The 25466-nt window shown below is 56.0% G+C and overlaps 1 long non-coding RNA gene across 1 annotated transcript; it reads right to left on the minus strand.

Annotated features, from left to right (window-relative positions):
- Positions 1-17443: 17443 nt before the first annotated feature.
- On the minus strand, positions 17444-24747 carry LOC140633043 (uncharacterized). Its single transcript, XR_012030686.1, has 3 exons — positions 24550-24747; positions 22917-23030; positions 17444-17657 (listed from the first exon to the last, which is right to left on the minus strand). It is a non-coding gene; the product is annotated as an uncharacterized lncRNA (long non-coding RNA).
- Positions 24748-25466: the final 719 nt, after the last annotated feature.

Consider the following 25466-nt stretch of genomic DNA (forward strand, 5'->3'; position numbering starts at 1 on the left):
GTGAGATCCGACAATGCCTCTACCAGCACATAGTAGGCCCTCGATCTGGGTGTGCCCACCGCCCCACCTCCAGCCCAGTCTGGATGAGGAAACAGAGGTCAGGAAGAGAGAGTTTTCCACGAGGGGAGAGAGCCTGTCTTTGGTGAGCCTCTAGTCATGACTCTTTCCCAGATACTCGGTGGCTTCCAGACCTAGCCGGGTCTACTGAGTGTGGGGCCCTGGGAAACCTTTGTGTTCTGCGGCACACAGTGGGAGCTCACAAAGACCCCTTGTTATTCCCACATTGGAACAATAACACACACCGACCATGTGTTGAGCGTTGGGCTAACACTGGTTCACTGGATGGTGCAGTCATGTAACCTCTCCCAGGTTCAGGTCCCTGTGTACCTTGGGGTTCTGACTCTCCTCCCATGACTACTCTGGGCAGGGATGAGATCATGGTCCGCACAGGGCGGGTGCCGGGCCCGTATCTCTAGCGGGTCACACGGGCATCTTCATCGGTTCCCTGGTTGCAAGTGTTTTTGGCCGCCACACTCAAAGCGAGGCATCCCCCCCTACACTGGGCCCCTCTGCCCTCTGCTCTGAGATTTTTTTTATAATTTTTTTAAAGATTTTATTTATTTATTCATGAGAGACATAGAAAGAGAGAGAGGCAGAGACGCAGGCAGAGGGAGAAGCAGGCTCCATGCACCGGGAGCCCGACATGGGACTCGATCCCGGGTCTCCAGGATCACACCCTGGTCCAAAGGCAGCGCTAAACCACTGAGCCACCCTGGCTGCCCCGCTCTGAGATTTTGTTCTTGCCTCAGGTGCAGCTCCCCAAGCCCCCACCAGGTGAGCTCACCTGGATCTGAAGCTCGGTCCAGAACCTCCCGCAGCCTGAATCTGGCTCCAGGAGTGACCGTGAGGATGACAGTCATGATCATAAGAAAAATAAAGGGGGACCTAGGTAGAGCGGTCACTGCTGGGCACCGCGGTCAGTGCCTTTCCAGCTCATCTCACTCGGTCCTCACCGTCCACATCTATTACTGTCCCTGTTTCAGAGCTGATGGGACCCGGGCTCAGAGAGCTTGTTGCTGCTCAAGGTCACACAGCCCGGAGGTGGCTGAGCAGAGCCTGGGGAGGTGGCCTGGTCCCCTCCCTCATGCCCCCCACCCGTGGGCTCTGGGAGAATGGAGCCCTTAACATCCCCTTCTGGTCAACACCAGCACCAGCAAGGCCACTGAGGCGCACAGGGACTGGGGACGAGGGAGTGTGGCCTCCACACTCTGGACTCAACGGACTCAGGATTCCTGGACTGGGCACGAGGAGACCCAATTCTGGCCCACATTCGGCTGTCACTTCTCTGAGCGACTGAGCAGGTCACCTTCCCTCTTCAGACTCAGTTTCCCCATCTAGAAAATGGAGGCATCGGAGTCCAGGATATGTTCCTTGGTGTTGTAGGTTGAATATCCGGGTGTCTGCCCTTGGTGCTGGCAGGTGACACCCAGACGCTCCCCCTCCCCCCTAAGCCTAATCCTCCTGAACCTCTAACATGTCATGAGAACTAGTCCATTCCTTGAAATCACAGAATGTCATTTCTGCCCCCATAAAGCCCATCCAACCAGTGTCTAAGCAAACAGACACATAAGCACACACACACAAGCACACGTGCTCACACACATGCACACGTACGCGCATGCACTCACACACATGCATGCCCACACGCGCCAGGCACATACACTGGTACCTCTAGAATGCCTTCTCCTTCCTCTCTGGTGTCCAAGTTCTCTCAGTCCTTTAGGATCCCAGCTTAGACCTCCTCCAGGAAGTCTCCTCAGGACTCTTCTGGAGCATCCCACCCCAGCTTGCACTGGAGTAGGCGACCCCTTTCTATACTGTACTCCCAAGGCCTGGACTGGGCCTCCAAGGCTCATGCATCCCCTTCTCCATAAGCTTTTTGGTTTTTTTTTTAAAGATTTTATTTATTTACTCATGAGAGACACACAGAGAGAGAGAGAGAGAGAGAGGCAGAGACACAGGCAGAGGGAGAAGCAGGCAGAGGGAGAAGCAGGCTCCATGTGAGGAGCCAGATGTGGGACTTGATCCGAGGACCCCCAGGATCACGACTTGAGCTGAAGGCAGATGCTCAACCACAGAACCACCCAGGTGCCCTGCATCAGTTTTATATACAGATATATAATTGATCCAATTACATGAGAAATATGTAACCCCTACAACGTGCCAGCACTGTGCTAGGCTTTGGGGATCCAATGTGAATGAGATTTGATTCCTTTCCTCAGTGCTCTTGGTCTAGAAGGAGAGACATCTGCTTCACCTTGACCTTTAACCCTCAATTGCTGAACAAAGATCAATCCAGAAGGGTCTTTTGGTGGTGGATCCTGGCCTATGACAGAAAGAAGATCCCACAGCACTTGGAGGCCTCGCCTCATCTGCATTGGTTCCAGCAACTTCCAGGCTGGAGTCCTAGGGAGTTGGTGGAGTCGAGGCGCTTCCTTCTCCAGTCCAGAGGCTAATCACAGCTCACCTGCTGCTGTGGGGCATGATTACCTGTCAAGGTTCATTTGAGCCCTTGGCCTCCCGGAGCACCCCCCCCACCCCCCTGCCACTGGACAGCCCTGATAGCAGCTGAAAAGCTGCACACCTGGGAGTGAGGGGAGAGAAATTATTACCCGCACCCCACTTCCTTGTTGGATCTAGCAGGTGGGCACAGTGGCATCACAGTCCTGCCAAATCTAATAACGGAACTGTCACGGTCAGATTGGCCCTGAGGTGAGCAGTAAGGATTCCAAGAAATTGTAGAGATTGTCTGCAACGTGGACCATCTCAAAGTAGATTGGCTCAGTGAGCAATTTCAGCCCTGCAAATTGCATTTTGAGCTCGTCTTCCCCTGACCCTTAGCAGGGACTGTCACTGTGCTTCTCTTAGGCTCCAACTCCTAACGTTTTCTCCAAGACCATCACCATCATAGGTAGCTGGATCTGGGCTTGAATCCCAGTAACTGGACAGTAAGTGGCCAGTGTGTAATTCCCAGCAGGTTATTGCATGGCAGTGTGGTACAATGGGGATAATTGTTTTAACTGGGCTCATTTCTGTTGTAAGGGAGACATTCAAATTGGCTTAAGCCAGGAAAGGGAATTTGCAGGCTTCTGTAATAGAGAAGTTCAAGGGAATTAAGGTATGGCTGGATCCAGGTGCTCAGGTGAGGTTGACAAGCATTTTTTTAAAAAAAAGATTTTATTTACTTATTCATGAGAGACCCACAGAGAGAGGCAGAGACATAGGCAGAGGGAGAAGCAGGCTTCCTGCCGGGAGCCCGATGTGGGACTTGATCCCAGGACTCCAGGATCATGCCCTGATCCAAAGGCAGACGCTTTAACCGCTGAGCCACCCAGATGTCCCATGAGGTTGACAAGCATTGATTATAACCCTATCTCTTGGTGCTGCTTTCCGCTGAGTGAGCTTCCCTTCCAAGCAGCCCTTCTCCTGGAAGGCTCCCCGCAGCTTCAGCAGAAAAGAACACTTTGCCTGGCCGGTATTCCAATGGAGTCCCAGGATGAAGTCTCACTGACCTGGCCTGAGTCATGTGCTCACCCCTGAACCAATTCCCGCGATCTGGTTCCCATGACACAGCATGCTGGGCATCATGGCATGTTTGCACGCGCTGCTCCTGCCCCCCGGAATGACCCTCTCTCCTCCAACTCCTGATCTGTGTCTCCTAATCATCAAAACTGAGTTTGGTCCCCCTCCTCATGGCTGCCTGTCCCACCCACCCTAACCCCTCGTCTGCCTCAGGTTGCCTTCTGTCTCAGCGTGTCCCACACTGGAATCCCGGGTTTATGTGCTGATCCTCATCTCACTGTGAGTGCGGTGGAGTGGATGGTAAAGGCTCAGTGTTGCCACCACTACCCCCTCAGCACCAAGCGCAGGCTCGGGTATACAGTTGGGCTCAATAGTTGTTTGCTGAAGGGGGCAGTGGTTAGTGGGGCATGGGGGGGCTCTGGCACTTGTTCAGAAGGCAGAGGATTAGGGCTTGAGGAGGGCTCACATAAGATGCGTTCAGCAGGAACCGTGGGGCCACCCCAGCTACTCCCCCTCTCTGAGCGCTGCTCCAGACTCTCCTCCAGGAACCCAACGACCGTCCCGGTAGCTCCACCTCGCTCGGCCTTGAATTCTCAGTCGCCCACCTGCCGTCCACACTTGAGTGGTTAATCAGGTTATCAGCCTCGAAACTGGGCTAGAGTTCCCTGCTGCACCCAGGAGGGGAACGCAGGTCCACTCCTTGCAGAGAAGGGAGCTCTGGCAAGGGCAGCAGCTCCTCCTGGGCCCCGCAGGAGCCCGCACTTGAGCGGCTCCAGCAGGAGCGCGACCAGGGCCTTGGCTCCTCAGTCTGCTCCCCCACTTGCGGCTGTGTGACCTTGGGCCGGGCATGGCCCTCTCTGTGGCTCAGATTACTCTTTCGGCAGATGGAGGGCAACATGCTCTATTAATTTCTTGGGGCTAACGAAGTGCCACATCTGGGTGATTTAAAACAACAGAAATGTGTTGCCTCACAGCTGTGAAGGCTGGAAGTCCCAAATCAAGGTGTCAGCAAGGCCTGCTTGCTCCCTCCAGAGCCCCCAGGGAAGGCATATTCCTTCTCCTACCTTCTGGGGCCCCAGGAGTACCTTGGCTTGTAGATGCCTCACTCAGGTCTTGCCTGTGTGTTCACACGGCCTTCCCCCTGGGTGTCTCTGGGTCTGCAGTTCCTCTTCTTACAAGGACACCAGACCTGCCGGATTAGGGCCCATCCCAATGACCCTCTAGTTTGATTACATCTGCAAAGACCCTATTTCCAAATAAGGTCTCATTAACAGATACTGGGGCTGAGGCTTCACTATATCTTTTTTGAGGGACAAAAATCTGACCCACGGCCCCTCTCAGTTGGGTTTGGAGATAACTAGTGAGATAATGTGAGAGCAGAGCACAGTGGGGGCCGTCGTTGCGATGAGGAGCCTGGACTGGTCCCCATTCTGGGGTCCCCTGCAGGCCCATGACTCTGTGCCTTTTGTTTTCCTGGCTCCAGAAGCCTCCTGGGCAGGTGGCCCTTGTCACTCAGACACATTAACGCCCCTCATGTCAGGAGACGTGATGAATGGGCCACATGTCCTGGTTTGTTTGCTGTCACGTTTAATGCAGGCTCCGAGCCTAGCCACTCGGTCACTGTCATTGAACACCTCACTCAGAGCTGGCCCCTGCATCCTTCCCACTAATGAGACTCTTCTTGGGGACTCCAGCCCTCACTCCAATCTTGTTTCTCTTTCCCTTCCTGTCACATCCAGGAGAAAGGCGATGTTCAAGTTGTCTGCCAGCCAGAGGAAACGCTAAGCCTTGCTGAAGGGAAATCCTCTAAGGGGCTGTCTCTCTGGTTTGACCCTTTTGGGGGATTTCCAAATCCTGACTCTGATCATTATGCGCTGCCTTCCCCATCACAAGGCTGTGCGTGGCATGGCCTGCAGAGGCTTCTTGACTCAAATTTGAGAAGTAGACTAAAGAATCCTTGAGAAAGATGAAATCAAGTCAGCCTAGGGGAAGGAAACTATAGATAATTCGCCTTATGGATAATTCAGTGCAACAAACTTTGAAAAATCCTCAGTGGAGCTGGAGCCCACAGCAGGATAGGTCAGGTAGCTGGCCCTATTTGTTTTCCCCAGCATCCCCAACAGTTAAGCTGTCACCCTGTGACTAGGACCTGGGACCGAGGGCGGGAGTGACGTGAGTCATCTCTGGCTCGAGGCACTTAAGCGTGGCTGTGATGCGTCCTTGCCTCACTTGCTCTACAGGGCTTCCCACGGGGACCCCATGTCCCGGTTGGGAGAGACAGACCTCGTCCACCTTGTCCATCTTCAGCCCCAGGACACAGGAAAGCAGGAAGCACATAGAAGCTTTCCAATAAATACACGATGGAGGAAGAGATGAATGAACGAAGTGTCTACATACATTTCCAATGTTGCTCCATTCAGTAACCAGAAAAAAAAAAAAAAAAAAAAAGACAACCCACACCCAAAACTCCTTTATCCAGGTGTGGCTTGAAAAATTTTTCCGTCTTCTATCTTGCCCGATTCAAGTCCCATGAACCCTTTCCTGGGGAGTCGCAGCTCACACTCTGTGTCTCTGAGTTTGCTTCCTATGACAGAGGCCCTATTTGTACTGTCAGAGCAGCCTTCTCCCAGGGGCTTCCTACAAAAGCCAAGTTTTTATTTCCAGGGAGGTCCCATTTATCAATATATATATATTTTTATGGATCATACTTTTTGGTGTCAAGTCTAAGAACTCATTGCCTAGCCTTAGCTCCTGAACATTTTTCTCTTCTATTTTCTTCTGAGAGCCTCCTATCTTTATGGGTTTCATTTAGGTATATGATCCATTTTGATCCATTCTATGTATAGAGGTGTTTTGAGGTTAATTTTTTTTTTGCCTCTTGGTGGGTAATGTCTCCAGCACTGCTTGTTAAATAGACGATTCTTTCTCCACTGAATTGCTTTTGCACCTTTGTCAAGAATCAATTGAGCGTATCTGTGTGGGTCTATTTCTGGGTTCTCCTGTCCCATGGATCTATGCGTCTGTCCTGCCACCAATACCTCGGTACCTTGATTAATGCAGCCGCATAGTATGTAATGTCACATAGAGTGATTCGTCCCATTTTCTTCTTTGTCAAGATGTATTCGCTGTTCTAGGGTCGGTGCTTTTCCATGCAAGTATCAGAAGAAGCTTGTCCATGTTTACAAAAGCTCTTGGTGGGATTTTGATAAGAATCTTGTGAAGCCTATCTCCAGTTTGGTGAGAACTGACAGCTTTACTAAAGCCGAGTGTTCAAATCTATGAACGTAGTTTGTTTCTCCATGTAACGTGGGTCTTTTTTAAATTTCTTGTATCAGTAATTTCCAATTTTCAGCATGCAGGTTCTGCACCTGTCTTGTTAAGTGTATAGCTAAGTATTTCATTTTCTTGGCTACCATTGTAAATGGAATCATGCTTTTAATTCTGGTTTCTACACGTTCTGTTAGCTTATGGAAACATGACAGGTTTGGGGGCATTGACTTTGTATCTTGAGACCTTACTGAATCCGCTTAGGTCTGGGAAGTGTTTTTGTAGATCCCCTGGAATTTTTCTACATAGACAACTGTGTCATCTGCAAATGGTCTTATTTCTTCTATTCCAAACTGTGTGCTTTTTTTTTCTTTCTTTTTCTGGACTTATTGCCTTAAATTCCAGTACCATGTTGAATAAGGGGGTGAGAGCAAGCATCCTTGCCTTGTTCCTAATCTTGGGCAGAAAGCATTCAGTGTGCCACCACTAAGTAAGTTAACTATGGGTCCTGTGTAGATGTTCTTTGTTTTCTTGAAGACATTGTGTCATGCTGGTATTAATCCTTGAAAGAATTGATAGAGCTCTCCAGTGAAACCACTTGGGGCTGAAGGTTTCTTTTTCAGGAATTTTTAACATTATAAATGTAATTTGTTGGATGGCTATGGAGTTATTCAGACCATTAATTTCATCCTGGGTTAGCTCTAGTAGTTTGGGGCTTTGGGGGAATTGGTTCAATTCCTCGAATTTGACTGTGAGGCTGTCCACCTGGTGCCTTCCTCACTCCCTTGGCCTCTGCTGGGGCTGCCTGAAGGCACGTAGGGATTTCCACGGGCTGGGCTGCAAGGGGTCTCCTGGTGGGGGCATGTGGTAGGATTTCCACGCTGGTGCCACCTGCCCACCTGGCGTCTCTGGGCTGGGGAGGGGAGTCTTGAACCCTCGGGGATGGAGAGGGCTAATGTGAGATTTGGAATTGGGATGTTAGGAATCTCTAAGAAGGTCCAGTGTATGAGAGGCTGCCACCCTGACGCTCCACAGTCAGGGCCGATGCACTTGTCCTCCCTCTCCTGACAGATGACAGCCACTCACTGCTGAGTGACTTGATGGACTCAGCTTTTCTGACTCTCAAATCCAGTTCCCAGATGGGTCTTCAGAGCCCTCCTTCTGAACTACATGTTTGACTCTCATTTTCATCCTGCTGAAGAGCAGTGTAGGAGCTGACAGCTTGGGTTCTAGAACCTGTACTCCCACGTTCAAATCCCAGTTCCACCACTTAATGACTGTGTGGCCTTTGGTCATTTACCTAGCCTCTCTCTACCTCAGTTTCTACATTGGTTAATGGAGAGGAACCTACCTCCCAGGCTTCTTGTTGAGTGAGTTCATGTAGGTAAGGTAGTTACGGTGTGCCTGGTGCAGAGCAGATCCATAAATATTGGGGAGAAACAATGCTCAGCTGGCCTCAGGAACATGTCGGACTCTGGCCTGGCTGGCTGGCTTTCTTTCTTTTTCATTTTTTTAAAAAAATATTTTCTTTATTTATTCATGAGAGACACACAGAGAGAGGCAGAGACATAGCAGAGGGAGAAGCAGGCTCCATGCAGAGAGCCTGATGTGGGACTCGATCCCAGGATCCCCGGATCGTGACCTGAGCCAAAGGCAGACACTCAACCACTGAGCCATCCAGGTGTCCTGATGACCTGGCTTTCATTGCTCCTCATCATCTGGCCCTGCAGACCTTCCACCTTCATTCCTGTTACTTCATGAACTCCTCCTGACCCTGTGGCTGCCCTCTGGTTCCTGAAACACCTAGTCTCATGGTCACCTCAGTCTTGACAGGTTTCTCCTGCCTCCCCTTAAAATTCAGCTCTGGAGCTGGCCTCCTAGGAGGTCCTCCCCAACTCTCTCCTATCCCCTTCTATGTGCCCCCATTCTGTGTCCCCTGAGCTCTTAAACGTAACCCTGTTGTGGTGGTAAAATGAACTTGCTTAGTATCATTTATTGAACGTCTCCTGCGTGCTGGTCTCTATGCTGGGGTGAACTTGCAGTGGTGAAGATGTGTGCTGTGGTTCTTGCCTCTGGGGAGTGCGTGTTCTAGAAACGGAGACCTGATGTCAGCTATTTTGTCTATGGTGTCTAAAGCTCTTAGCCCTTGTGATAATAATGCTGGTGCTTTAGGGGGTGTGATAGAAGCATCTGCTGCCCTGATTCTGAACCAACCAGAAGATCCAGGGCATGAGGGGTGGAGATAAAGCTGGCTGGAGCATGGGGCTCATACCTCCGGGCACATGGACTTTAACTGTGGACCTGAGGATTAGACAGGGGTGACCTTACCATCAGAAGCAGCACTGGACCCCCACAGGCATCCCCAGTTTCATGGTGTAGGTGTATAAGCCTCTGGCAGTGGGGAAGCAGGGCAGATGGTGAGCCCCACTCCAGCATCCAGGCTCCCAAAGAGAGAGCAGAAGGGCAAGTTGCTCCTGCTCCTCCTCAAACTCACTCAGCTCTATGGGTAGAGAGGCCAAGGTATCTGGGGGATGGTAGGGGTGGGAAGAAGCTCCTCCAAGTCTAAATAATGAGATCATAGCATGACCGCTCACAAAGGGTCACTCTGTGCTAGGTATGACTGTCACCGGCATCCAGAGAAGGAAACGGGGAGCCAGGGGCTTAGAAAAGTTGTCTCACTCATCCATACTCCTGAGAGATGTGAGTCAGGAAACAGACCCAGATATGACCCACAGCACCGGTTCTTCACCGTCCCCCACAGTGACCACACCAGGCTCTGTACGCGGCTGGCTTGGCCGCTGGCCTCCTGGAGGTGACTCACTTGGTGCCAACTGGCTCCGACATCAGGGAGTGCTTCTTCCCTTTGAACTCCAGCCTTGCCAGATTCTCCCAGGGGTCCTGGAGCTGCACATGAGCTTAATCTCCTCAGTGACTGCAAAATAAATTTAATAAACTCCATTAAGGTGTGTAATCTCATAGGCAGGGTGAAAAATTTCTGTGCTTCAGACTTTTTTTTTTTCATAATTATTAGCACCATGGAAATTGCATGGATTAGAGACTCGGCTGGAGACGGGGATGGATTGTGTCACCAAGAAAGCACAGATGAACCAAAACCCCTGCACGATAAGGCAGGCTGGGATTTGCATAAAATAAGGAGGCAGGTCTGTGCCCATTAACTCTGTCGGGACAGACGGTGACCTTCTGGGGTTTGTTTAGCAAATGAGCAAAATGCAGGGATCGGGGGGGGGGGTTGAGTGTGGTGATCTGGTGGCAGCCCATCTTTAAAAAAATTGATGTGTTAACTCTCTGAAAGGAACATCGGAGATCCAGGTTGATCCCATTTCCAGGTGGGACAGTGCTCCTGCTCCACCATCCCTCCCTATGCCTCACCCCAAGGGAGGAAGGGGCTTGCTCCCCAGCACACGATGAGTCCACCAGAGTCCTAGGAACTGAACACGGGTCTCTGACTCTCCAGCAGAGACCCTCCCACTACACCAGTGAATCCTGGAGCCCCTCAACCTGGTGATAGAAGTGGCCACTGGATGGTCCCCAGGTGATCAAGAAACATCCATGCTGACAAAAGAAAAGCACATCTTCAGTCCAGCCCTATCTCTCTCTCTTTTAAAATTTTATTTATTTATTCATGAGAGACACCGAGAGAGGCAGAGGGAGAAGCAGGCTCCCTGCAGAGAGCCTGATGCAGGACTCGATCCCAGGACCCCGGGATCATGCCTTGAGCAGAAGGGAGATGCTCAACCACTGGGCCACCCAGGTGCCCCCAGCTTAGACCTCTCATTGACACCTGCTGTGCCACGTGCTGGGTCAGGGTTCTTTTCATGTAACCCCCTCAACGGTCCTCTGTGATACCAATCACCCCCTTTTACAGATGAGAAAACCAAGGCTCAGGGTGACAAAAACGCTTGCCTAAGGCCACCCCACTAGTCATTTCCAGAGCTGGAATTCAAACCTAGGACTCTGTGCCTCTGCCACCAACATTTTGTGCAGCTGGGGACTTTCTAGTTCTGCTCTGGCAAACAGGCTCATCTCACAAAACAATGCCAGTTGGTAGGTTGCATCTGTTTGATATGCTGCCCCGAGAAGGAACTTGGGACTGAGTTCAGGGTCAGGAATTAGTGGTGTGTGCTGCAGGAGTGCAGGGGCAGGCGGGAGTGCCCTGCATTTGCTCTTGAGGCTGACGTCTTGCACAGGCCCAAGCCCACCGGTCACACGCAAGGATCTGTCCCGAGGTGGCACAGGGCGCTGGGAATGGTGCCTGCTGTTGCCTATGATGCCCACAGAGGCTTGTTCTCCACTCAGGCTCTGGGTCCTCGTGTCCTCTGCCCTGGGAGCCCCAGCCCACAACTTCCCCAGCCTGGCATTGGCATCCAGGTGGAGGTGACGGAGGAGGCTCGCTTAAACACAACTGCCCTCTCCCAGAACAAATGGAACAATGAGGGAAAATAGGGGGAGCAGTGTTCGTTTTCATTCTTACTTAGCTCAGAAATGGGCTGCTAGTCCATCCGTAAATGCTGGAGCGGTTCCACCAGGGAAATGGAGGCCAGAGCAGATGAGGAAACGGAGAAGCCACGCAAACCTCCTCCGGCCAGTTGGCTTAATGTTCAATATCGCAGACATGAAAGGTTTATCTGGAGACCCTTGGCTTGAAGTTCTGGGATCCAGAAAGCCCCCCAGGACCGTGGGGCACATGTCCTCCAACTCCTCCTCCATCGTGACTAAAGACTGCTCCCGGGGTCACGAGCACCTGGGGTGGGGGGAGCACCAGCGCTCACAGCGGGGCATCAGCACACCTGTGATGGTCACTGCTGAGGGCGTGTGGGAGAGGTGCCAGCGACCTTTGCCCAAAATGTGGCTGACCCAGGAGGGGGAGTGAGATCCCAGTCCAGATCCCCTCTCCCACCACCTTCCAAGCCACCCGCACCCCACTGTGGGGGAGACACTGCTGATGAGCTTCTTGGTCAGGGTCTGAGTCGCTGAGTGGACAGTCACCGGGGCCAGGGTCACGCCCCTCCCTCAGGCCTTCTCTTCCACTTCCTGTCGCTGCCCCGAAGCCGCGTGCGAGTCATCACGCAGAGCAGAGGGCGACAGCCTAATGGGAAAGTGGCCTCTTTGGTGGACACAGCAAAATACTGCAGTACAGTCAACAAGATGCTGCTGTGACGGCCTGGTCATGGGGAAGAGTTGGTGGCCTTTGAGGCTTTGGATACCGCCAGGTGGGCTGCTCACCTGAGCTCGTCCATCTGGCACCGGGACCCCGGGTGCAGGCGTGTCTGCGTGGGGCCATGGGACGTGGCCTCTAGTTCCCAGGCCTGCTCGCGGGGGAGCCCCCAAGTCACCGCCCCGGAGCCGGTGGCGGCTCCAGGCCCGCGGAGTGGTGGCCCCGGGGCAGCACCAGGAGGCAGGAGGCTCAGAGCCGCGGCTTGCTGTCGGGGTGCTGGGATCCGGACCCCCCTTGCCTCAGCTTCCTCATCCGCAACGTGGGTGGGTAACAATACCCGGGCCGTTGTGACCATTCAGCAGGGTGAGGCAGGGATGTCCGCGTGCCTGGCACAGAGCCAGCTTTCAGGGCTCTCAAGCTCCGGGGTTCTAGAACTTTCCATCAGACCCCAGTGTCCTGTAATGGATAATGTGGAGGCAAATAGGGCGGTTAACTTTGTCTCTCACTGAACCGCACACCTGGAGCCTGAAACGAGATCTGAGAGCAACAGGAGGAGGAAGAGGCACTGGGTGGGCTCAGACAGCTGGGGCTCCCACAGGTCCGCTGGGCTGTGATCCCGCGGCTGCATCGGGCCTGGCGTGGACGGAGAGGGGCCGTAGACTGGCGGGTGACTCACTGTGAGGTCAGCTGACTTACAGGCCCTCTCTTCTTGCTGCTGCAGGACTGAAGGTCTGGTCTTGGGGCTCGAAGCCTCCCCACCCAAGGCCTCCCAGGGGCTGCACCCATCTGTGCCCTCAGGCCTGGGGGTGGGGTTCCCGGGGGAGGAACGGGGTGACGGGGCTGGAGCCAAGGGCAGAGCCTGGGCAGGTCCTTCTGCCCTGAGCCCCATCTGACACTCATGGAGGGGTGGTGGTGGTTTGGGGCCAGTGCTGCTGGGGGGATGGCCTGGGGCAGCATCGGGCAGAGGTCAGCCCGGGCCTGGCACCGATGCAGAGGGTCTGGGGGGAGGTGGGCAAGGAGGCAGCTCAGTGGTTCCCAGATGCTGGAGAGCACCCGACTCACCCAGGGATACAGATTCCCTGGCCCCCACCCCCGGGGGGTCCTAGTTCTGGGGCCTGGGGTCTGGATCCTGGGGGTCAGCGTGTTAACAAGCTCCTCCCCCACTCAGGACATGGTCTCAGGCCTAGGGTTAGAACTGGAGGTCTCTGAGGGGCCAAGGGCCAAGGCCAGTGATGGGTGAAGGTGGTGGGGGCAGCAGAGACCCAGGCAAATCACTGTCCCTCCAAACCTCGTTTTCCTGACTTGAGAAATCAGAGGTAATGCCCTCCCTCAAGGGCGACGCGGGGATGAAATGCTGGCCAGCTGCCCTCGCACCCAGTCCAGAGCCGGTGTCTATGAATGTCAGCACCTCCTGCTCTCTATAAATACCCTCCCTCTGCCCGAGGTCAGCCAGGGACAGCACGGCCTAGCTCTGGCACCCTCGAGGCCCTGCACGAGGGGAGCAAGGAAGGCCAAGCGGCCAGCCCGCCCACCCGAGGCAGCGTCTTTGAAAGTGAACCCAGTTTCCTGGTGGGCCAAACGCACAGCATATTGCTTGGAAAGTGCTGTTCAAACAGAATTACCTGAGCCTTTTACCGTCAGAGCAGGTGTCACACGGTAGACATCTGGCGAAGGTGTCAATTATCAGAATTAATTAGGCCTTCCCCAGATTCCCGACAGGCTGGTCTGTCAGCAGGAGCCACCTGCCTGGTCTGCGGGGGTGGGGACGCGGACGGACAGACCCTGTGCACCCGCGGGTGGGAGCTCGGGGTGCTCAGTCTCCTCTCACAGCCTGGAGGGGCAGCTCCGTCCAGGGGAGGCAGCGCTCACCCCAAACACCCCTCGTTGCCCGTTTCTGAGATCTCAATACAGCAGGTGACCGGGGAAGCCCGTGTTCAGATGGAAGTAAGCAAAGTGCAGGTGACAGCAGGAAGGACATCACAGTGGTGACAGCAGTAAGGACATCACAGCTCTCGCATCCTAGCGCTGACTGACCGTGTGCCACCTGGGTTCAGATTTGTGCACAGGAGCTCGTTTAATCCTATTGGCAGAGGCGACCTCCTGACCTATGTCACACGGGACACTTCGGAGAGCGAGGGGCTCTGTCTCTAATGACCCCCCTCCCCAGGCTCCCGGGGAAGTTGACTCCTCCACGTCTCAGCTCAGTGGCACCCTCTGGGCCCCTCCTGACCTCTCCCTGGGGTCTTGGCCCCTCCAGTCATGCAGTGACCCCTCCCCATGCTCTTCCCTGTCCCCGTTCTGTCCATGGGGCTCCTCTCTTCTCCCATCAGAGTCCTCCTCACGCTCCTCACTAGCTGGCCTGTCACGAAGCTGATCAGTGGTTGGTATGTCTGTCACTGCTGATTACCGGGTGGGCCCCAAGGAGGTGTTGGGTCTCTTCTGTCCACTGCCTCCCCCTCCCATGCCTGGAACAGGGCCGGACCCAGGGTAGCTGCTCATCAAATATGGGAGGAGGGAGGATGGGTCATGGGTGGATGGTGAAGATACTTGTGTCCCGTGGGAACGAACTGTGGATGAGGTCCCACGTAATCAGGGGGACCACGTGATACCCTCCACACAGGCTTTCTCCCCACAACCCACCCGCCAAGCCCCCAGTGCTTGCTGTGGGCACCTGAACGGAGTGTCATGGTGGCAGACTTGGAGGCTGTGCTTGGGCTCTTTGGCCTGTGCTGCCCCTCATCAAGGATGACCTGGCTAAGGCTACTGATGGGAGCCTGATCCACCACCAGCGGGGACCAACACTGGGGCCTGGGCATGGCGCTGTGTCCCACCTAGTGGCAAATTGGTTACATGGCACCTGTCCCTCATGGAGGGGCTGGAGATTCATCCTCATTGCAACAGGGCTTGCTCTGGACCTGGATTTGTCTTCCTCGCCCACCTTTCCTCTTCTAGCATCACCTCCATCAGCTCCCAGGACGTCTCAGTCACCACCATGATGTTCCTCAGGGCATTGCTTCTGGTCAGGGAGCTCAGGTGAGGGAAGTGGAGCCATTGGCTCGTACCCATGGAATTAACTGGGCTTGCCACGTACCCGGAATGGCTGGCCTCATGGAAAGGTGGAACGGCTAGTGGAGATTCAGTTGTGCTCTCTCTTACAGGACACAGAATATGTTGTGAATCTGAGACCATTGTCCGGGGCTGTCCCCCCGCTCCCCACCCCCCCGGTAGCCAGGACACCTGGGGTCCGGAGATAAGAGAGAGTCTCCTATCACTATCGAGCCTGATAACTCTCTCCCAGGGTTGGTCCTTGTCATGGTGGCCTGGTTCCCTGCTGGCTCGGAGGCTTCGGTTCCCAAGGCTTGCACCAGGGCACCCATCGATGGTCCCATTGACTTGCAAGATGAGGACTGTCCCCTGGCCATTTCTGGACTTACACTGTTGAACCAACAGTCAAGAAAGAGGCTCATCTACTTTCTGGAAGGACTGATCTCGATTGCCAAAGGGGCACTGGGCTGCTGCTATGAAATGGCGGGGGGGAGGAGGAGGGAAGGAGAACTCTGTCTGAGTCAGGGGTTCTGCGAGGTGTCTCTTACCACTCCCACACCCCATAGTGATGGTTCACGGAAAACCACGGCAAACCCTCCCTGCAAATAAAGGCCGGACGATGGGTAGCTCAGATTCTTTGGTTCCAAAGACTTGAGGCACCCCCCCCCACAAGGTGAAGAACCCTGACCCTCTGAACGTTTGGCTGAAAGGGGGTGGGTGATGGGGGGCAGGTGGAATGAGTGACGGGAGAAAGAAACCCGAGCGACCGACCGTGGCCCCGTGGCCAGTGGGAAAGATGAGGATTGTAGGAGCTTTGCGTACTCTCAGCGTGCCTGCTACACGTCCCTGTTTACTTCTGTATGCTGGCCACTGCCTTCTCCTTTTCTCATTTTCATTTTATGTACAAGGGGTTGCAAGTTAACTTGGCAATTTAGTCTTTGGCCAGTGAACTGTGATGCCTTCGAGGAGCAAGTAAGTGAGAGCCGGCGGTGGAGGCAATGAGTCTCGGGACTGCAGGTCTCCTCATTTTGAAGGAAATCTCGTTCGCTGTAAGACACAGCTGCCTCTCCTTCGGTGCGGGCGCGCTTTCTGCTGCTGCGGCTTCGCTGGAAGCTCAGAGGTGGACACGCGCGTGCACACGGACGAGTAACCCAGGAGTGGCCCTTGCCGCTTGCAGAGTTACTGCTCCCAGCTCCAGGGCACCCTTGGTTGCTCAGTTTGTGGAAATAGAAATGGGCGCCTTTCCCTTTCCCATTTGGCATGATGGTAAATGTGGTCAGTAGGGGGCAGTGGACAGACCCCGCTGCCGGGTTCCCCTGAACCCCCTTGCTCAGGAGCTATTTCAACAGCACTGGCTTCCCCAGGGCCCAGGGCCCATAGGGTGCAAGGATGTTTTGGCAACAGTCAGCCCCAGTGACACGTGTGGTTTCTCCAGCACTCGCTGTGGCATATAAGCTTCACCCAGGTTGAAGTGCAGGGGGCTTCTCCAGGACCCGAACCCTGTATGCACAGGAGCCGGCAGCACCCAGCAGCCAGCTGCTTCTCCCAGCAACCCCCTGAGGTGATTTCAAAGCAGGGGCATCCAGAGTCACCTCCCTAGAAACTGCTTTCCATGGCATCCACTAAAGAGTGGATTTCTGGCAATATCTGGAGGGCAGGCTTTCCAGCAAGTTCCACGTGCATGGCATCACAGTGACTTCCCTGCCACTCAGTGAGCCACAAGTGAGCCCCCTCTGTCCGGGTCTAGATCCCAGCCTTGGGGGCTCTTCCTTGGGTGCCCTCTCTCAGCCTGAGCTAACGACTGCCCCTCGTGTTTGCGTTTTGGGATCCTATCGTGTTCACGTCATACTAGCTAATCACGTGTTATCCTGACCCACTGTCGCAGTTCAAATTCTTTGTGTTAAACTTTCCCGTTTATATTCCTATGTGGTTTCTGTCTTCTGGTGGGACCTTCACTTAGCATGTGGACTGGGTGACGGTTGGAGCACCTGCAGGGTGGCGGGGAGGGCAGGGACATATTCAGGGACCCCAAAATCTGAGCCATGTTCAACCACCTGCAGTGCTGGGTGGGGGGAGGATGAAGGATGCCCCAGGACTCACAGGAGGGGACGCAGGTCCCAGCTCTACCTTGGGCCTGTGACCTCCCCTCCCTGGGCCTGTTCCTGTGTAAACGCCCGCTCAGCTCACCTGGCAGGCCCTGGGAATCCATCCGGGGACGTGGCCCATTAACTCCTTCCGTGTCAGCCACTCAGCAGCACCAGATGTGGGCAGATGGAGAGTGAGAGGTAGCCGCTAGGGGGGCAGGATGATGTGGGGGGGATAATTCCTCTGGGAGACTCTGTTTCCCTAAGAGATCTCTTCCTACCCCTCTCTCACAAATTTTATTGAGCTCCTGCTGGGCGCTGGGGTGTTGTGGGCAGTGAAGCAGACCTGGTCACTGGCCACCTGCGGGTCGAGAACCAGTGGGGAGGGCAGGTGTGAATTAAATCATCCCCCGCAGTGTAGCGATGTCCCTGGGGGAGTAGAGGGCGCTCATGGGGGTGACCCTGGACCAGCCCCATCTCTCTCTGCATCTCGGGCTTCTCATCTGTGAAAAGAGCAGCATTGAGCAAGGAGAGGTTGGGCGTGAAGCAAAGTCTCACCTGCAAGTGTCCAGCTGGCGCCGACACACAGTAGATGCCCCCGCACTGGTTATTATTATGATTATTATTTTAAGGGCCTTCATCAGAAGCATACACATGAATAAGAACTAATTGCCACCAATTTGCAAGCTGCCTTCCTCACTGTCCTGCTTTCCTGTCTGGACCCGGAGGGGTAAGGGAGCTCCCCAGTCAGCCATGGGGTCAAGCTCTGAGTCCTGGCAGGTCCCTGGGCTCCTCCCCCGCTGGGGGCAGCCACAGACCAGGAGGTCGCTGGGCTGAACAGAAGGGGTGGGGTGGGGAATGTGCTTCACCTTCTCTGGAAACTCTTATTTGTCTGGGGGTGAACCTGCGTGGGAACCACCACCCCTCCTCGACCTGCGTCTTCTCAATTCACTGCCCAGACATTTGTCAGCCCAGGCTGTGCCCTAAGCCTGGGCTCAGGGAGTCGATGGAAGGCTCTGGGCTGGCTGGAGAGACCCCTGGACCATCCAGGAAATCCCCCCATTTCACAGAGGAGGACACTGAGGGCCAGGGTCTGGCTTTGCTCACCATGGCATCCTTGCCCCTTGTATGAGGCACGGCACACTGTAGGGGCTTGGTAAAGATCTGTAGAATGGGTTGGTGAATTAGGACCTGACCCAGGAGCTGAGTGACAGAGCTGCGCTTGGAGCTGGGTCTCTCAGCTCCCACCCCTCCGACACCTCAGTGCTGTCTTGCGGGCACAGCACCCTACAGTTTGCCAATCCTGTGTGTCCACTGTGCCGTTTTTATTCTTCATTTGGTCTCAGCTCTCAGGAAGATCACTGCCGAGCCCATTTTACAGATGAGGAAAGGAAGGCTCAGACAGGCACAGGGACTAACCCACTTAGCCGGGCCAAGAGGGGGCTGGGGAGGAGCATCTGGACAGCCAGCCTCCTGCCGACCCACCCAGCAGGCAGGGAGGAAATGAGGCATGTCCCGGCAGGGGCCTGTGCTGCTTTCTGGGCTGCAGCGAAGAGCCCACTCTCACCCCTGGAGGGGCCTCTGTAAATCCACAGCTCCGGTTTCTCCTCCTCACTGGCCAGCTGCCTGCACTGGGCTGGGCATGTGTGCATGTGTGTGCGTGTGTGCATGTGTGTGTGTGTGCATGCGCGTGTGTCTGGAGAGATGCAGCAGCAGGCATCTGGCCCCGTGAGCTGCCAAATTGGAGGGAAGCAGTTCTGGGAGGTGTGTGTGAGGTGGGGGGGGGGCGGCACTGAGAGGGGGCCATGGATCTGCTTGCAGGGGGCAGAGACGCATTCCTGTAACCGGGTTGTGTCCCTCAGGCCTCCTGTCGGGGCAGAGAGAGACGGTGGTGAGGAAATGAGAAGAGCAGCTCTTGGAGGGACGGAGAATAGGAGGAGGAGATACACACATGTACACATACCGAGTCATGTGAGCTGCCTCCTCCAGGAAGCCTTCCCTGACCTGTCCTTGGGCTGTCTCCTGGAGCCCTTACTCTGTGTCACCCTTCCAATACCTTTGCTCTGTCCGGGGTTCCCAGCTGGCTGGCTGTGCCTGGGTGTGTTCCCCACACCCTGAGGGGAGACATAACCTCCCTCGTGGTGAATAGGACTTTGAGCACTAATCAGTGGTCATCTATTCACAGACAGGATGCTGAGGCTCAGAGTGGAGGGACCCGCCCAGGGTCACACAGTGTCAAGAGCAGAATCAGGATTCAGCCCAGGTTGGGCTAACCCTGAGCCTGGGGCTCTGACCTATTCGAAGTAACAGCCGTTGAACTGAACCACTAAATTAAGCATTGTCAAAAGGGCAACAGCTTCTTCTCATGGTGGCCGGGAAGAGGCCATCTGGAGATAGGTGGGCTTCTAGAGTCCCAGCGTGTCCACTCGTCTTCAGGGCCAGGCAAACTCCTACTGTGCCTTGGAGCCCAGCCAGCTGAGGCCGTGTCCACTTTGCACCTCTGGCTCCAGGGCCCGGCCTCAGCCTGGCACACGGTGGGCACAGGACGGGTCCTTCCTCCCCTCCTCCCTCCCTCCCTCCCTCCCTCCCCCCCATTCATTCCGAAGTCTGCACTGAGCACCCACTATGTTCCATGCCCCATCTGGGGGCTACAGGATAGAGCCCATCAGGTAAAACCCTTCCGCCAAGGAGTCTATGAAGCAAACCCGCAAACTCGTGTGTAATTGCACCTGTGATAAGTGCTCTGAGGGAGAGGGAAACAGTTTGAGGGAGAAACTGAGGAGGGAGAAACTAATTTAGAATGGGGGATGGTGGTCAGAGAAGGTCCTGTGAGGAGGGAGTTTAAACAGAAAAGACCTGAAGCAGGAGGAGGCATCAGCCCCACCAGGAAGGGGGTCAGAGCCGGTCACCAGGTCCTGGTGGCCACAGGGGGCAGGGACCTGATCTCAGGGCAGAGGGAGGCGGGAGGGCTCTGAGTCAGGAAAGGACAGGCATCACGTGCACTTTGAGAGCAGGACTCTGCCGGTGGATGGGGAATGATTGGGCGCGAGTGTGCGAGTGGGGAGGCCGGTGAGGAGGCGGTGGTCGGGGTCGGGGAGGTGGAGGACCGGGATGTCAGGTGCAGCTGTAGGTTGGGCTGGTATCACCGTGGTGGAGGGGGCGGTGGTGAAGGGGTGGGTGAGGGCCTCACAGGCTGCCCCGCCCCTGTCCCTCCGCGACTCCTATCAGCCCAGGTTCTGCGATTCTCTGGGGTCCCCACCCTCACACCCGCAGGAGCCCGGGCCCCACAGGTGGCCTGGATAATCCCAAACCCTGGATCTCCCCCACACCGTGCCCTCTCTCAGGTGGTCCAGCTGGAGGTAGGTCAGGAAGGAGCCCGTCTGGGGATGTGGGGCGGGTGTCCCCTGACTCTGCGCTGCTGGGGAAGGTGACCTTGGGCAAGACTCTTCTCCCAGACTCCCCACAGGAGACCGGCTGCAAGAGGGCCGGGGGCCCGGGTCAGGTGATCCCAGTGAGGTTCTGAATGGCAGCCCCCGGGGAGGCCCCCAGGGCCTGTGCCCTCCCTGCGGGGTCACCGTGAGGACAGAAGGGTTAATGTCTGAGATGCTCTGATGGCTGCTGGGGCCTGTCTGCCCCTCCTCACTCACCCGTGATTAATTCAGTTTGGTAAAGCGGTATTTATGCTGGAAATTTAATCGTCATTTCTGATGGTAAAGGAATTGAAAAATAAATTGAAAGTGTCAGACGATGCATTAGGGTGGGTGATGGAGTGGAAGCGGGGCCGCCCACCTGGCCTCCCCCTTGGGCGATTTACGGGCCCAAGAAATTAACCAATCTGTGATCTCCCACAATTGCAGGATCAGGAACCGGGGGAGATGGAGTCAGAGGGTTGGGGACAAGGAGATGTGAGATGAGAAATGAGGAGAAGTGAGAGATTCCAGTGTGAAGGTGGGGGCAGCATCTGGTGTCATCAGCCCAGCCCAGGTAGCAGGTGAGAAGATGGGCCTGGAGAGGGTCAGGGGCCCATCCATGATGATGCAGGATGCCGGGGCACAGTAGGGCTGGGTCTAGGCTCCCTCTTCCTTCCCCGGAGCCAGGGGAGGATACTGCTGGGGCCCGTATCCTTGGGGGGAGCTCTGTTTTAGGTCCAGCACCTGGGAGGGTTTCCTTTCCACTGGAAGTGTACCCCTGTGCTTCAAACCCAGAGTCCAGGGAAGTGGGGTGTCCACCTATGAGAGGGGCCACCTCATGGATGGTCTCTGTTAGGACAACATGAGCTCATGCCTCTGTGAGTCTGCAGGGACCTGGGTCCCCTCAGGAATTCCTGGTACCTCCCAGAGGGCTTGTGACCCCAGTGAGGACTAGGAGCCTCCCCTACCCCAACAGACTGCAGCTTTCTAAAGGCAGGACTGTCTCCTCTAGCAGACTAGCGTCTCCTCAGGACAAGCCCTGACTTCCCCATGAGCCTGCGGACACTTTAGTGTGGGCCTGTGGGCAAGTCTCCTCCTGGGAGTTCCCTCTCCAGTCTTCCCACTGCTGGCTGGAACCCAAGGTGGGCAGCCTGTGAAGGTCAGGGAGGGAGTTCCTGACCTTCTCACAATCTCTCCACCACCCCAACTCTTTAGCAGGAGGGGGTTCACCCCAGGACCCCGAGGGAGTGGTCAGTTGCGGGGTCCTGGGAGATGAGCGGGCCGCTATTCTCTGACAGACCCAGGCTCATGTTCCCGTCCCACCACTCAGGGGCTTGTGGTCCTGGGCCTGTCACTCAGCTGCTCTGAGCCTCAGTTTCCTTCTCTGTTAAGTAGGGGCAGTGGCAGCTTGTTTGGAGGATGGGAGCCCAGGCAGGCACAGGTACTTAGCGCACATTAGGTGCTTGGGAATGACTATGCTGTCCTATTCCCCTGGACCTGGGGCCTGATGGTCCCTTTTTTGGGGTCCTAATCTCCTGCAAGGAGACACTACAGGTGGGAGAAGAGACTGGCCTGGTCCTGGCACAGAGGGTCCCTGAGGCCTCAGGAGGGGCTCCCTCACTGCCCACCTGCTGCACAAGAGGGTGACTCTATAGCTGGCTTAGGACTGACTCAGTTACTTGGGACCCAGGTACTGAGCTCTGTGGGTGCTTCCCAGTGAATTTCCACTCCACACAGTTGGTCCCATGATGGCAACACTGGGGTAAGATGGGGACTGCCTGCCCACCCCCTAGGGCATGGGCAGGTCTCTGCAGAGGACAGCAGGTCTCCAGTCAAGCCACGTACCAGAGGCCTAAAGGCTGGACCTTGTCACCTGGACCTCAGCACCTGAGTCCTCGCCATCTATGGTCCTGCCCTGTCACCTGTGCCGTCACCACACTGACCCTACATCCTGCCTAAAATTCTAATAACTCACCCTCCCTGAACACTCGCCCTGAGATGCTGAGCTCACAGCCCATTGCACCCAGTTCTGACAGCTAATGGTCCTGTGCGAGAGGAACTGTGTGCCTTGTTCGCAGATGAGCAAAAAGAGGCTCGGAGAGGGGAAATTGACAGCCAGAAAGTAGGGAACCTGCTGGTCTCCAGGGGCAGACCTGCACCTGCACCCCTCCACCTTACACTTGTCACCCAACCCACGTCCTGGGCCCTCGGATTAGGCCCTGCCGCCCCCTTCACCCCAATCATTGCCCATGTGCACATGTGCCTGCTCGCAGAGGCACACAGGTACACGTGCCCTCATGCACAAGCCTGAACCCTCACGTGCGCACATGCCTACGCGCGTGCGCCTCTCACCCTCAGGTACGTGTCTGCATCCTCGGTTCACCACACAGCCTCCCTTCTGCGAGAACGGCCCTCTCAGTCACCCTCGTTTCCAGGTGTGCTTTAAATTCACCATCAGATTTAAAGCTGAGAGCAGAGATGGGCAAGGAGGAGCCAAATCTCATTTTAATTATCTGTGGCAGGACCCAATTTTTCAGGTGATAATTATATTAATTAAAAATTCTGTTATCAGCTGCGGGGGGTGGGGGAAGGCACTGCCCGTGCAGCCCACTGGGGATGGTGAGTGGGCAGAGTGTTCTGGTAATGAGACCCAGCTCTGCACCTCCCGGCTCCCATCCTGTCCCAGGGGGATTCTGCGGGATGTTCTGGAACGGGCAGGAGAGGACAGCAAGCTCAGAAAGGGGAAATCAAGGACTAGACTACTCCTCCAGGGGGACGCACATGACCGGACAGCCCTCACCTATATGGCCTGGGAGCCCATGTCTGAGCCCGAGGAGACAAGGGGACCCAGGCCTCTCGGCCTCCACCCTGGGCTGATGCTTGCCATGGGACCTGGATGTCCCTGCCCTAAGGACCGTCCTCCCTGGGTTGTGGGTCTGGAAATCCACCCGTGGCTCCCGTGGCTCCCGTGGCAGGGGTGAGTCACCTGTGGGCTCTGCTGCCAGCCTGGCCCGGGCTCTGCCCATGACCCACCCTGTGACGTGGGTGTGCCCCCACCCACTCTGCATGGCCCCGGCTCTTGGCCACCCAGAGACACTTTCCGGGCCAGCTCCTGACATGAGGGACTTGCCCAAGGTCACAGGCTGGTGAGGAGGTCAGGATAGGAGGGGGGTCGTGGGGGCGGGGAGGGAGCAGCAGGGGTCCCGGGGAGACACAGCAGAGGGGTCCTGCACTTAGACAACGAAGCCAGTGCTTTACCGGGGCGCGGCCACTCCTGGGGCCACCAGCCAGCCCGAGAAGGCCCCAGGGGTGGTGGCCTGGGGGGGGGGCGGGGAGGGAGCGGCCTGCTTTGCATAAAGGCTCCGCCTCCGCCAATCAGCTGGGCCCTCGGGGGCGGGGCCGCCAGGGCTGACCAATCACCAGGAGGCCGGGGCGGAGGCCGGGGGCGCAGGGACCTCCCCGAGGGCCCTTCCCTCCTGGGCCTCCTGCAGTCCTCGCCGCAGCCCGGCGCCCGGGGCGGGGGTGGCCACGGAGGGTGGGGGGGGCAGCCGAGGCCCAGAGCGGCCACCTGGCTTCCCCGAGGTCACGCGGCCGGTCACCGCAGAGCCGGAGCCCAGCCCGGCCGAGCGCCCCCCTGGCTTCCCTCCTGCTGCCCTGGCCCAGGGCCCTTCGGACACCCCGACCCCAGCCTGTGCTCTGGGGCCAGCGGCTACCCCCCCCCCCCCCCCGCTGCCTACCCACCCCGCCCCCAGGGCTTAGCTCGGAGACGCCGCTGACTCTAAGCCCCCTGCCCAGCCTCACCCCTGAGCCCAGACCCTTTGCTCCCGCTGCCCCCGCCGTGGGGTCAGGGACACACAGAATGGCGGGGCTGGCAGGGGCCCCAGGAAGTCTGGCCCGTCCCCCTGGGGGTGCAGGTGGGGGCAGTGGTCCCTCCCTGGCCGTGCTGTGCGCCTCCCCTCCATCCCAGAAGCCCCCAGGGCCTGACCGGGGCTCTGCCCTTCTCCCTGCATCTCTCCTCTGCTTCCTGCCTCACTTCCCAGAGCAGATGCTGCAAAGTCCAGGTCTGAGGTTTGATTTACAGACTTGCTGGGAGGGAGGGCGGCTGATGATTTACTCTGCCGGGAAATGTTTGCTTCTCGGGAGGGATCTCATGGCCGGTCCCCACTGAAGGCTGGGAGTTAGGAGGCTTCCCTCTCCTGGGAGGTGGCCGGGTGGCTTTGGTGAGGTAACAGAGGCAGAGGAGCCGAGGGGGGCCCATGCGGTGAAGAGTGAGCATAGACAGTGTGGTTGGGGGGAAGAAGATAGACTTAGGGGTCACAGGGCTTTGAGTCCTTGCTCCACCACAGACACACTGTGTGACCTTGGGCAGGTCATTTAACTTGTGTGGGCCTTGATTTTCTCATCTACAAGATGGGCATAATCACACAGTAGGGTTGGTGACAACATCTGCTTCCCAAAGTGATAAGGCTTGGGTGAGGGGGTGTATATAAGTGCCTGGCACATAGTAGGTGCTCAGGAAAGTTGAATTCTTCCCTGTAGCCCATTTGAGGTCTCCCTTTCCCTATCCAGATCACCTCTTTCAGGTCTCCCCCTAGATTTCCTCCAAGTCCCCCTGCACCTGACTGCCTTCAGAGAGAGCAGACCCCATCAATCCACATCTCTGCAGCTCAGGAAAGAGAACGAGGAGACCCCATTGACAGGACTGACTGGGCTGTGTGCCAGGGAGCCAGGCACAGATGGTTCATAAGCCTAGGGATTGTTAGCAGTGTGGCTCCTTCCCTGCTAATGAGTCAACAAATCTTGCCTCTGGAAAAGGTCCTTGGTAGAGAAAGGAGCCTCAGGGACCCAAAGTTCTGCTCAAATCCAGGGGTCAGCAGAATTCTTTTGTGCATCTAATTTCTA

This window comes from Canis lupus, chromosome 5, assembly GCF_048164855.1.
Source record: "Canis lupus baileyi chromosome 5, mCanLup2.hap1, whole genome shotgun sequence".
In the NCBI taxonomy this organism is placed as follows: Eukaryota; Metazoa; Chordata; class Mammalia; order Carnivora; family Canidae; genus Canis; species Canis lupus.